General features: G+C 38.3%; 1 non-coding gene across 1 annotated transcript; it reads left to right on the plus strand.

Moving 5' to 3' along the window:
- The first annotated feature begins 11,588 nt into the window (after positions 1-11,588).
- Positions 11,589-11,660, plus strand: TRNAC-GCA. The gene has a single exon. It is a non-coding gene; the product is annotated as a tRNA-Cys (tRNA).
- The last annotated feature ends 283 nt before the right edge of the window (positions 11,661-11,943 follow it).

Raw genomic sequence — 11,943 nt, forward strand, 5'->3', positions numbered from 1 at the left:
TAACTCATTTAATTCTCTATACAACTCTATTTGGAGTAGGAAAGCAGCCCACTCCACCATTCTTGCTTGGAAAATTCCATGGACAGAGGATCCTCGTAGGCTGCAGTCCATGGAGTTGCAAAGAATCTGACATGACTGAGCACCTACACACACACAACTCTAATGGCTGAGAAATATTTTTAGTCCCATTTTACAAATGAGGAGATGGATTGTTTATACCATGAATAAGTGACAGAGGTATAATGTTAACCTAAGTAGCTTAGTTCCAGGCTGTTCATAATCTCTACAGAAGCTAGATGACTGAAACCAAGGTAGAAAGTGATGGGATTAAGCACAAGAATCCTAGCAGAGGATTTAGACAGGAGACTGGCCACCTGGTCTTAGGGGTGAGGTCCTATAATGTGCAAGATGTCTGATCCTTATTGACCCACAGTTTGGTTAGAATAAAGCTAGTTGGAGAAAGCACTGATATATTAGCTAATGAATAAATCCTCTTTCAGAAAGAGGAAATCCATTTTTATAAATATATGTGTGTGTGCGTGTATGTGTGTGTGTGACTCAGCCGTGTCTGCAAACCCGTGGACTAGAGCCCATCAGGCTCTTCTGTCCATGGGATTCTCCAGGCAGGAATACTGGTGTGGATAGCCATTTCTTTTCCTAGGGGATCTTCCGGACCCAGGGATTGAATCTGGTCTCCTGCATTGCAGGCAGATTCCTTACCATTTGAGCCACCAGGAAAGCCCAAATATATAAATAACTATTTTAAAAAGAAGGGCTTCCCAAGTGGCACCAGTGGTAAAGAATCCACATGCCAATGCAGGAAACATAAAAGATGCAGGTTCAATCCCTGGGTTGGGAAGACTCCCCAGAGGAGGAATTGGTGCTCCACTCCAGCATTCTTGCCTGGAGAATCTTATGGACAGAGGAGCCTGGCGGGCTACAGTCCATGGAGTTGCAAAGACTCGGACATGACTGAACATCCGAGTACAGTGCATATAAAAAAGAAACATTTCACAATTTATGAAGGTTAAAGGGCATTGACATGGAGAATGTATGAAAGAAATTATAATGTTTTTATACTATATTTATTCTATAAGTCATGGTTATTGCTGTGACTGAGGAATTAGTGGCAGTGGCTTCCCAAACAGTGGCCCTGGGAGTGGTGGCCAGGATGGTCAAACAGCTGCAGGTGAGCAGGGCAGCAGGTAGCAGCAGTAACCCTGTTATTGAAAGATGTGCCCAAGGGGGCCAGGATAGGGACACCTTGATGGTAATATAGGGCCAGTGATGGGGAAGCCTGGAGGATTTGTGGACAAGGCAGAAATTCTTGTTTTTTTCTGTCAATTTGTCCTGGGGCAAATTGTTGACAATGAAGTATAGCTTAAAAATTTTTTTTCATTATAAAAAAGAAGCAGCATTCAACTTCAGTTTATATTTTGTTTATTTTTCTTGAAACCTAAATGATCTTCAGTTTTGTTAAGACACTGTTCAAGTGGTTACATATACAGGTTTCCAAATTGTGCAGGACAGTGTCTGTAATCTCTTCACCTTTGTCTCAGAAAAAATTCTGTTGAACTTCATTCTATCTCAGCCTCCAGCTTCTAGCATAAGAACCTTATTTATTATTTTCCTGTCATAAATTAAAGGCTGCCCTAGAACGTTTGCAATATATAGTGATGGCTGTTTTCAAGAAAGTAAGATTTTAAATGGGTTTCCTAACAAGGCATTCATTATAATACTAGCTAAGAAGAAAAAAAAAAAAATTCTTCCCTCAAGTCTGCATACTTCCCAGAAACAAAAATCCTAAATCATTTCACAAGAATTGACAGAAAATGCCAATACTATTGCAAATGGTGACTTTTCTAGGGTTATCACAAATCCTTAAACAAAAAGCTCTTTTTGTCACAATTTTGCAAAGCACTGAAAACCGTAACACTGGCTCAATCCTGATAGAGAAAAATGCTAATAATTGTGTATTCAGATGATGGCATTTGCCATGAATGCATTGATCACTGTTCAATGCCTGCCCACTCTATTTTAAAGTTCAATTTTAGAGGCAAAGACTTTTCAGCATACCAAGTTTTTAAGGCTTGTTTTGATTGATTACTTTATTTCTCATTTAATACTTGTTGGTTATTAGCATACTTTCTATCAAAGTATGTGACATATTGAATTTTACTGTCATCGGCCTAATAATTAGATGTGTACCTGTCTTTCCTGGCCAAACAATAACAGTGAGAATAATGCTTTGTATCTCTTTAAGGTTATAGAGTTTAATGTGGGGACCAAATGCTTTTCAGTTGAAATCCAACAATTGTGTGCAGGGCTTCAGCTTGGGTAAAGGGATTGAAAGTTATTTGTGAGAATCACTTACAGAGGCTTTGCAAAGCGCATATATCAGTTTACTCCTTCTTTGTCCCTTCAGAGAATTCTTTCTGTACAAGCATTGATATATCATCATGGGTACTAAATTGCAAAAGAGTGTTCCATGAAAATATGGAAACAGGAAAATGATTTAAGCAACTTCCCAAAGAAGAAGCAAGTTTTGAATATTTTTGTTTTTAATCTAAATGGTAAGAAAATGACTCTTCACCAAGAAGTTGAACTCATCCTCCCTGTGGAAAAAATAAAAGATTCTTGGTTGATTTCACAGAAATGACCCAGTTTAATTAATGATGGGACTGAGCGATAATCTATGTGGGTGTGTAACAAACCAGCAACGTCTGGAGAGCTGCTCTGTGCTTATGTTTGTTCATAGAGAAGTTAGTTTACATTAAAAAAAATTATATATGAAATATAGACTTACCCAGGTTTCAACTCTAAGAAAGCTAAGAAAGATGATTAAATTCTGACCCTTTACTTATAAGTATGGAGATTTCATCTTTAAAATTTTTTTTCCTTCAGTGATGCTTGACAGTCAGGATGATAGTTTCTTCAAAAAGTTATCACAATATTTAGGAAATGATCCATTTAAGATATAGCCCTGATCTCTTTTCCCTCTTTTCCTCTTTCTTATTTTCTTTCTTTTTTTGATGTGGACCATTTTCAAAATCTTCATTGAATTTATTATAACGTTGCATTTGTTCTACTTTTTGGCCCCTTGGCCAAGAGGCATGTGGGATCACAGTTCCTCAACCAGGGTATGAACCTGCATTCCTTGCACTGGAAGGCAAAATCCCAACCACTGGACCACCAGGGAAGCCACACCCCCTGCCCCGTCCTTATCTTTAAATAGTCAAAGGTTAAGAAAACTTAGTGACAATATAACTTAAGAAAATTAATTCCATTATTGAGTAACTATTTGTGTCAGCCTCCACTCAAACTATATGAAGATCAACATAGCAGTGATGTTATGGGTTGAGTGTTCAATCCCAAAATTTATATGCTGAAGCTCTAACTCCCAATATGATGGTACTAGGGGGTGGGGCCTTTGGGACGCAATTAGATTTACATGAAATTGTGAGAGTGTTGCCTTTATGGAGCTAGTTCCCTTAAAAGAAGACAAGGAGATGGAAGAGCACTGTCTTTCTGCACACATGTACCGAGGAAAAGCCAAGTGAGCACGCAGCTAGAAGCAGCCATCTGCAAGCCAGGATGAAGGCCCTCATCAAGAACTAGATCTGCTGGATATGGGAATTTTCAGCTTCCAAAACTATGATAAATAAATTTCTTTGTTTAAGCCACTCAGGCTATGGAATTTTGTTATAGCAGCCTAAGTTGACTAAGACAAAAGTTTTCTGCAATCAAGAAACCATCTAATGACTAGTCAGCCTCATATAAATATATTATACTTACAAACCTCAAAGATTAAAGGGTACAAAGTCTGAAACATTCATAGTGTGGTTAACCATACAATAAATAAACAAAGGAACTTAATGACCTGGAGTAACCACGATGGTGTGATCACTCATCTACAGCCAGACATCTTGGAGTATGAAGTCAAGTAGACCTTAGGAAGTGTTAATACAAACAAAACGAGTGGAGGTGATGGAATTCCAGCTGAACTTTTTAATATCCTAAAAGATGATGCTGTTAAAGTGCTGCACTCAGTATGCCAGCAAATTTGGAAAACTCAGCAGTGGTCACTTTATTCCATTCCCAAAGATGAGCAGTGCCAAAGAATGTTCAAAATACCACATAAAGGCACTCATTTCACATACTAGCAAGGTAATGCTCAAAATCCTTCAAGCTAGGCTTCAATAGTATGTGAACCAAGAACTTCTAGATGTTCAAACTAGATTTAGAAAAGGCAGAAGAACCAGAGATCAAATTGCCAATATCGACTGGATTATAGAAAAAGCAAGGCAATTCCAGAAACACATCTACTTGTGCTTCACTGACTATGCTAAGCCTTTCACTGTGTGGATCATAGCAAACTGTGGAAAATTCTTCAAGAGATGGGAATGCCAGACCACTTTGCCTATCTCCTGAGAAACCTGTATGCAGGTCAAGAAGCAACAGTTAAATCCAGACATGGAACAATAGACTGGTTCCAAATTAAGAAAGGAGTACATCAAGGCTGTATATTGTCACCCTGCTTATTTAACTTATATGCAGAGTACATCATGTGAAATGCTGGGTTGGATGAAGCTCAAGCTGGAATCAAAATTGCCAGGAGAAATAGCAATAACCTCAGGTATGCAGATGACACTGCCCTCATGGCAGAAAATGAGGAAGAACTAAAGAGCCTCTTGATGAAGATGAAAGAGGAGAATGAAAAAGCTGGCTTGAAACTCAGCATGCAAAACCTTTGATCATGGCATCCAGTCCTATCACTTCATGTCAAATAGATGGGGAGACAATGGAAAGTGATAGACTATTTTCTTAGGCTTCCAAATCATTGCAGAGAGTGACTATAGCCAGGAAATTAAAAGATGCTTGCTCCTTGGAAGAAAAGCTATGACAAACATAGACAGCATATTTAAAAGCAGAGACATTACTTTGCCTACAAAGGTCTGTCTAGTGAAAGCTATGTACAGTAGTCATTCACACATATGAGTGCTGGACTGTAAAGAAGGTTGAGTGCCAAAGAATTGTGGTGAACTTTTGACCCGTGGTGTTGGAGAAGACTTTTGAGAGTCCCTTGGACTCCAAGGAGATCAAACCAGTCAATCCTAAAGGAAATCAACCCTGAATAATATTCATTTGAAGGACTGATACTTAAGCTGAAGCTCCACTCCTTTGGCCACCTGATGCGAAGAGCTGACTTTCTGGAAAAGATCCTGATTCTGGGAAGGATTAAGGGCAAGTGGAGAAGGGGATGATAGAGGATGAGATGGTTGGATGGGATCACCGATTCAATGCGGGTGAATTTGAGCAAATTCTGGGAGATTATTAAGGACAGGGAAACCTGGCGTGCTGCAGTCCATGGGGTCACAAAGAGTTGGACATGACTGAATGACTAACAACAACAACAACAACAAACTTGGTCAGCAATATTTTGTCCCTTAAGACAGAGTGATGAAAAGGATCTGACAATCATGTCATAGACCATGTAACAGAAGGTTCCGTGGGGCAGGACTTCAAGGACATTTGACTAGCATGGAAAGGTGAAGTGTATCTTTAAGAGTTCAGAAGGCGCTCAAATGGAACAAAGGAGAGGTGGATTTCAGTTTGTACTCAAGTGCTAAACTAGTATCAATAAGTGGAAATTCCTAAAAGATGATTTTACTTCTACAATCAAAAAAGAATTTTCCAATAAATAGAAGTGTCTGCTATTGGAAAGTATTGCCTATGCAATAGTTAAGTCGTTATTGTAAAAGACATTCTGAAGGCTGTTCATGCCTTGGTTGGGGAAATTGGGTTACAGTGCCTGTAAAAGTTCTCTTCAAATTCTAAATTGTGAGATTTAATTTTGAGATTTTGCATTTTAATTTTAAAGCATGGTATCAGATGAAAGGGGACTTCACCAGTGGCTCAGTGGTAAAGAATCTGCCTGGCAATACAGGAGGCACAGGAGATGTGGATTCGATCCCTAGGTTGGGAAGATCCTCTGGAGGAGGAAATGGCAACTCAGTCCAGTATTCCTGCCGGGATAATTCCATGAACAGAGGAGCCTGGTGGGTTTCAGTGTATGGGATCACAAAGAGTTGGACAGGACAAAGCAGACATGCATGCATCAGAGGTCATATTTTATAGAATGAACACCTATAAATCATGGATAATAATGGTAAAATAACAAAAGATGATAATTCTCTATAAAGTAAATTTTAAAACTCAACTTTTTAACAAATGAAACTGTTGGTGTGTATCATACTTGGTATATGTTTGGGGGCATGGATGTACATTGGAGGTAATGTTTAAGTACATTGTTCTTTTATGGATACTTATTTGCAATGGCACCCCACTCCAGTACTCTTGCCTGGAAAATAAGTCCATGGGGTCTCTAGGAGTCAGACACGACTGAGTGACTTCACTTTCACTTTTCACTTTCATGCATTGGAGAAGGAAATGGCAAGCCACCCCAGTGTTCTTGCCTGGAGAATCCCAGGGATGGGGGAGCCTGGTGGGCTGCCATCTCTGGGGTCGCATAGAGTCAGACACAACTGAAGCGACTTAGCAGCAGCATTTGTGTTATAGTTTCCTGATAGGATATAAAAAGATCAAAAGAAATTCAACTTCACTGTGAAAAAGTGTGTTTATTTTTTAGAGAGTTTATGCTAGTATTATCTTGTTGTATCGATTTGTCATTTAAAACATGACATTCATATAAAGTTTTATTACTAGTGGCCTCCTGAACTATCACAAAACTGGATGCATTGTGCTATTGCAAGCTTTGTATAGGTGAGAACTTAACAAAAGTATTAATAATTCACAAAGCACATTGAGTATAATAATCAATGCTAACTTAATGTCAATAAATTTATTTGTATAAACAAAATATCTTAATTTAGTATGATTTTTTTCTTGATAAAACATGATAAATATAGATGATAACCTTTTTAATATCTTTAATTCTCAGGAGAACTGTGCTGGTAATAGTTTTAGAAATCTGTCATATGCAACTGCTTTGGGAGATAAGCATCTTTAATGCCTTCTTTGTACTGGCAATATTAAGCTTTCAAAAACCTTCTTTTGGATGGCTGCCATTTAACTGTGTATTGCATGTAAGTTTTAGTCAGTGTCTTTTAGACAGATGGTAAATTTATTTTAAAAATACAAATGCATACCATACATATCTACACACAAAATATCTAGCAGTTTTTTAAAATAGAATTCTTTACCTTTATTAAACTTATACAACCATATTGGATCAATTGTCAAAATACTTTGTCTAGTGTTCATAATAATAATTTTCTTCATTTAATATTTTGAGTTTTGCTGGCTATCTTTATCACGAGAGAAGTGTGTCAGTCATGGGAAATAAATTTCTCTAAGTATTTAAACAAAAATGAAACCAATAACAGCAAAAATTCCTACAAAATCACAAAATTATTGACATGGAAACATAGAAGAGATTAAGAATGATTGTTGATTTCTATTACAAGGGCAGATTACAAAAGCAGAATATGCAAATATATATGACAATTACTAAGTTACTAAACACTAATATATTAAGGAAGCTGATAATTCCTTGCCTCCTCAAACTCTTTTCTGAGTTTCTGATCACTGATAGCCTCACATGGCCTTGATACTTCTGGGCATAGCAGTTAGACTAGAACTGAACACTTGACCAAAGGTGAACCAACTTAGAGACTAGAATAAATCAATTATATTTTATTTTTTTCCAGTTTTACTAAGATATAAGTGATTTATAGCACTGAGTAAGTTTAAGGTGTGTGGCATGAAATGATTATCACATACATTTAGTAAACATCTATCATCTCATATAGATCAAAAATTAAAGAAACAGAGAAAAATTTTTTCCCTCATAACTAAAATACTTAGTTTTCTCCTTAATAACTTTTATATGTAACATACAGCAGTATTAGTTATGCTCATCATGTTGTACATTACATCCCTAGTGCTTATTTATCATATAATTGGAAGTTTGTACATTTGACTGCCTTCATCCAATTCCCCATCCCCTGACCCATCTCTGCCTCTTGGACTAAAAATCTGATCTCTTTTTCTATGAATTTCTATGGTTTTGAAGTACAGTTGACCTACAACACTACGTTGGTTGCTATAATATATCATGATTCAATATTTCTATACATTTCAAAATGATGATTTATTTGATTCTCTTTCTTGGTAGTTTGAACCATGAGATATCACATCCTAAGTTATTTCAGTAGGGAATATTTGTTTGTCAATACTGCTGTTGACAACTTGGTTCATACACTTCCAGGATTCTGTTTACTTGGCTTGTTTTGTTTTATTCTTGAAATTAAAAAAAATTTTTTCTGTGTTCTACAATATTTATAATCTTACAGGATCTTCCTTCCTCCCTCTTGCCTGGAACAAATTTAAATAGATTTCTCTTCCTTGAATTATTTGTTCTGATTAATAAAATAAGTCCTAAATTTGCATTTTTAAATTATGCATTTGACCTTCACAAGTGCTAAATCATCAAGTTCCTACAATACAACATACAGCTGTATAGATATACAGACAGTCTACAGCATTTCCTTCTTCTGCAGACTGCATTGTCTGTGCTAAAGCAAGACAACAGTCTCAAAACAGAGCTGCTTTTGTTAAGCCTCATGTCAACAAACTGAGACCTAATTTAATTAGATTTGACTGTCAGAATCATAAACTGGTTGGTCAGGAAATGCCTGATCAATATTAGTTAAACTTCCCTGGTGGCTCAGATGGTGAGGGATCTGCCTGTAATGCAGGAACCATGGGTTCAAACCCTGGGTCAGGAAGATCCCCTGGAGAAGGGAATGGCTACACACTCCAGGATCTTCACCTGGAGAATTCTGTGGACAGAGGAGCTTGTTGGCTATAATCCATGGGGTCACAAAGAGCTAGATGTGACTGAGTGACTACCACTACTAGTTAGATAATCTGCCTAAGAGACCCTGCCAGCCCCTAAAGGAAAGTAACCTTGCAATAACCAGCTCCCATTTTTTCCCCTAATATAATTTCCTTGTTCCTGTTCCCTTCTGCCCATAAGTCTTTCATTTTGTACAGCTGCTTCAGTCTCTTTGTATCTGCTGCATTAGACACTGCCTGATTCAGACTGACCTTTGTTCAAACAAACTCTTAAAATGTTTAATATGCCTCAGTTTATCTTTTAACACCTGGAACCTCAAAACTCCCCTTTTTCTCAAACCTTTCCCCAATCTCTTGCTTTCAGGTTCTCCACTATTCTTCCACATTCCAATCTCATCCCCTTAGTGATCTGACCGCTGCCAGTATCATTGACATCAACCCTTACTTGCAGTTCCCAACTTTGTTTAAGAGCCAGGCTGACTTTGTAGGTCCTGCAAGAAAACATGATTCTATCCCACCAGGGCCTTCACACTTGCTATTCCCTCTAACAGAATATTCTCCATTCCTCCCCATTCATCAATTAAATCCAGCCTACAGCATTCGTGAACTTCCCTGGGGACTCATTGGTAAAGAACCCACCTGCCAATGCAGAAGATGAGGGTTCAATCCCTGGATTTGGAAAATCCCCTGGAGAAGGAAATGACAACCCACTCCAACATTCTTGCCTGGGAAATACCGTGGACAGAGGAGCCTGGTGGGCTACAGTCTTTCAGGTCACAAAAGAGTCAGGACATTGGCACCAGTGAGAAGTTTACTGGAAATAACATAACCTCAGACCTCTGTTCCAGGTAAACTGTACCAGAATCTGCATTTTAATAAGATCCCCAAGTAATTCAAATGCACACTAACGATTAAGCCTTCTCCTTTTAGAGTACTCTGCATAATTATAATGACATGATTGGGATCTATTGCTTAATAAAGATTTCCTCTTATGAAGGTGACCTCCAAGAGGGCAGGGGCCTTGTCTTTCATTTTCACTGCTTTCTTCACACTTCCTGTGCCTTGCACAAAATAAATTCAAAATAATTATTGAACAACCAACAAATTTCATATATGCTTCACTGAGCAAAAAACTCATTTATTTAAATGATCAGAACAGCCTAGTGAAGACGACTTATAGGCATAAAATTGCTTAAATCTTGTATTTTCTCCAAAGAATAAAATAATGTCATTATTATAGCACCTTAGATAGAGCATGGACTTCCCTGGTGGATCAGATGATAAAGAAATTGCTTGCAATGCAGGAGATCTGGGTTTGATCCCCAGGTCGATAAGATCCCATTGGACAATTGCATACATCTCCCATGTTAGTAAGGTTATGGTTAAAATCCTCCAAGCTAGGCTTCAGCATTACATGAACCAAGAACTTCCGGATGTTCAAACTGGGTTTAGAAAAGAGAGAGAAACCAGAGATCAAATTGCCAACATTTGCTGGATCACAGAGAAATCAAGGGAATTCCAGAAAAACATCTACCTCTGTTTCATTGACTGTGATAAAACCTTTGACTGTGTGGATCATAACAAACTGTGGAAAACTCTTTAAAAGATGGGAATACCAGACCATCTTACCAGTCTCCTGAGAAACCTGTGGGTAGGTCAAGAAGCAACGGTTAGAACCCTGTATGGAACAACCACCTGGTTCAGGATTGAGAAAGGAGTACGACTAGACTGTTTACTGTCACTCTGTTTATTTAACTTATACACAGAGCACATCATACGAAATGCCAGGCTGGATAAGTTACAAGATGAAATCAAGACTCCTGGGAGAAATATCAACAACCTCAGATATGCAGATGATACCACTCTAATGGCAGAAAGTGAAGAGGAACTAAAGAACCTCTTGATGAGGGTGGAAGAGGAGAGTGAAAAAGCTGGCTTAAAACTCAGTATTAAAGAACTGAGATCATGGCATCCAGTCCCATCACTTCTTGGCAAATAGAAGGGGGAAAAGATGGAAACAGTGACAGATTTCCTCTTCTTGGGCTCTAAAATCACTGCGGATGGTGACTGCAGACATGAAATCAGAAGATTGCTTCTTGGCAGCAAAGCTGTGATGAACCTAGACAGTATGTTAAAAAGCAAAGATATAATTTTGCCAACTGAGTCCATACAGTCAAGGGATGGTCTTTCCATTAGTCATGTACAGGTGTGAGAACTGGACAGTAAAGAAGGCAGAGCACTGAAGAATTGATGCTTTCGAACTGTGGTGCTGGAGAAGATTCTTGAGTCCCTTGGAAAGCAAGGAGATCAAACCAGTAAATCTTAAAGGAAATCAATCCTGAATACTCTTTGGAAGGACTGATGCTGCAGCTCCAGTACTTTGGCACTTGATGTGAACAACTGACTCATTGGAAAAGACTTTGATGCTTGAAAAGATTAAAGGTAGATGGAAAAGAGGACGACAGAGGATGAGATGGTTGGATGGCATCACTGACTCAATGGACATGAGTTTGAGGAAACTCTGGGAGACAGTAAAGAAGAGGAAAGTCTGGCATGCTGCAATCCATGGGGTCACAAAAAATTTCGGACATGACTGAGTGACTGAAGAACCCAAACACAGATAGAGCATGATATTTTAAGCTACATTCAATCCCCCAAAAAGGTAAGTCTAAACTTTGGCATGCACTGAAGTTTTAAGTTTCAGGGCTTCCCTGGTGGCTCAGATGGTAAAGCGTCTGCCTGCAATGCAGGAGACCCAGGTTCAATCCCTGGGTTGGGAAGATCCCCTGGAGAAGAAAATGGCAACCTACTCCAGTACTCTTGCCTGGAAAATTCTTTGGATAGAGGAGCCTGGTAGGCTACAGTCCATGGGGTCGCAAAGAGTTGGACATGACTGAGTAACTTCACTTTCTTTCACTTCAAAGTTTTAAGAGTTTGCCAAAATACCCAATAAATGTATTATCAAGTGACTGCAGTTAAAAAAATAAATGAATTCCAGGTAGTGCACAAAAGACAATAGACAATACCGTTTTCAATAAGTTGTTTGTTAGCTATAAGGTTGAA

Source organism: Oryx dammah, unplaced genomic scaffold, assembly GCF_014754425.2.
Source record: "Oryx dammah isolate SB20612 unplaced genomic scaffold, SCBI_Odam_1.1 HiC_scaffold_4, whole genome shotgun sequence".
NCBI classification, from domain to species: domain Eukaryota; kingdom Metazoa; phylum Chordata; class Mammalia; order Artiodactyla; family Bovidae; genus Oryx; species Oryx dammah.